Here is a 2,500-nt window from a genome sequence, read left to right on the forward strand (position 1 = left end):
GGAAGGGGAAGGGGAAGGGGAAGGGGAAGGGGAAGGGGAAGGGGAAGGGGAATGGGAAGGGGAAGGGGAAGGGGAAGGGGAAGGGGAAGGGGAAGGGGAAGGGGAAGGGGAAGGGGAAGGGGAAGGGGAAGGGGGAAGGGAAAAGGAAAAGGAGAAGGGGAAGGGGAAGGGGGAAGGGCTGAAGAGAAAGGAGAAGGGGGAGAGGGGGAAGGGGGGGAAGGGAGGAGAGGGAGGGGCCACAGAGTGAGACAGGAACTAGTTCTTAGCGTTTTTGATTGGCGAATCGAGGGATGTGATGATTCAGCGCTCATTAAGGATTGTGCTTGGTAATTAGTCTGTTATCTAATCAAGGTTATTCAATCGCAGTGGTTCGTGTGTGTATGTGTTTATATTCTATAGACAGACAGGCATGTGCGTGCTTGGGTGTGTGTGTGTTTGTGTGTGTTTAGGTGCGTGTGTTTGGGTCTGTGTGTGTGTGTGTGTGTGTGTTTGGGTCTGTGTGTGTGTGTGTGTGTGTGTTTGGGTCTGTGTGTTTGTGTGTGCGTTTGTGTGTGTTTAGGTGTGTGTGTTTGGGTCTGTGCGTGTGTGTGTGTGTTTATGTGTGTTTAGGTGTGTGTATTTGGGTTTCTGCGTCTGTGAGTGTGTGTGTTTGGGTGTGTGTGTGTTTGTGCTTGAATATGTGTGTGTGTGTTTGAAAATGTGTATGTGTGCGTGTGCTTACACATACACATATATACAGAAATTAATATTATTATCATTTCGATTGTTATTATTATCAGTGATAATTCTATTTTGATTATCATCACATTTTTCACCATCCTCTCTAACTATCCTCTTTATATCATCTTTATAATTAATCATCATCTTATCATCATCATTATTATCATCGTTATTTCCAAAATGATATTGATAACATTAATTATAGTGAACACTGCATGGTGATGAGCATGGTAGTGATGGCAGCAGTAATAATGATTGTTATTGAATTTTTAATTTATTTTCATTGTTGCTAGTGTTGTTATATTGATTGTAATTTGATCATCATTATCTTTATTGTTACTGTCATAATTATTGTCAGTTTTATTGTTATTATTTTTATTATCATTATCATTGTTATTATTAGTTTTATTACTCTTGTTATTGTCATTACTATCAATATCATTGCTATTATGATCATCATTATTATGATCATTATTATAATCATTATTGATACTACTATTATTGTTATTACGATCATCATCATTAGTGATTACTACTACTATTATTATTATTATCAGCATTGTTATTATTTTCATCAGTATTATTATTGTTGTTGTTATTGCTGTTATCATTATTATTATCCTTAATGATAACGATATTGATGAAAGTGATAATAGTAGTAATTATAGTATTAACGATAATAATAATAATTATAATAATGATAATTATATTAATGATAATGATAATAACAATAAAAGCAACGATAACAATAAAAATATATCAATAGCAACAAATATAATAACAACAACAACAACAATAATGGCGAAGATAATGATAGCAATACTAATACGAACAACAACGATAACACAAAAACAAAGACAACAAGAACAGCAAAGAAGCCTAACAACACTTATCTAAAATCACGTAAGCATCCATGCCCTCACCTCCAGCATCAGCATCCGTAATATCTCAACCTCATCTTCCACCTCCCTCTTCATCTCCCGCTTGTCATGTCATACGGAACATCTTAACGCGGGTGTAACATTAAGAACGTTATAATGACAGCCGAAATTCGTTACAAGAAGTGCGTATATTGTCGGAGGGGGGGGGGGAGGATGAGGGGAGGGGGGGGTGAAGGGGAAGGGGGTTGGGTGGGGTGAGGGGTGGTTGGGAGGGGTGGTGGGGAAGGGGAGGGGTGGTGGGGAAGGGGAGGGGGAGGGGAGGGGGGGTGAGGGGGAGGGGGAGGGGTGGTAGTAGTAAGTGTATGTATGTGTGGTGATGGGGGGTGATGGGGGTAGGGTAGGAGGTATGGGGGGGAGGGTGATAAGGGGAAGTAAGAGACGAACACGTGTTAAAGCTTGACTTCATCTCCTACCTTTTTCTTCTTCTACTTCCTTTTTTTCCTCCTCCTCCTCCTCCTTTCCTCCTCCTCCCCTTCTTCTTCTTCTTTCTGTCTTCGTTCCTGCTTCTTTCTTCTTGTTCCTCCTCCCTCCCCCCCTCTCTCTCCATCTCTCTCTCTCTCTCTCTCTCTCTCTCTCTCTCTCTCTCTCTCTCTCTCTCTCTCTCTCTCTCTCTCTCTCTCTCTCTCTCTCTCTCTCTCTCTCTCTCTCTCTCTCCTCTCCAATTTCACAAGAGCACGTGTGAGATTAAGTAAGTCTGATGGAAAGGTGTGGGATAAGTAAGGTGTTGGGGAAGGGGAGTGGGAAGTGTGTGCGTATGCGTGCGTGTGTGTGTGAATTGAAAGAGAGAGAGAGAGAGAGAGAGAGAGAGAGAGAGAGGGGGGGGGGGGGGGGAGGGAGGA

This window comes from Penaeus japonicus, unplaced genomic scaffold (assembly GCF_977035675.1).
Source record: "Penaeus japonicus unplaced genomic scaffold, GWHDUDI00000001_assembly GWHDUDI00000035, whole genome shotgun sequence".
In the NCBI taxonomy this organism is placed as follows: Eukaryota; Metazoa; Arthropoda; class Malacostraca; order Decapoda; family Penaeidae; genus Penaeus; species Penaeus japonicus.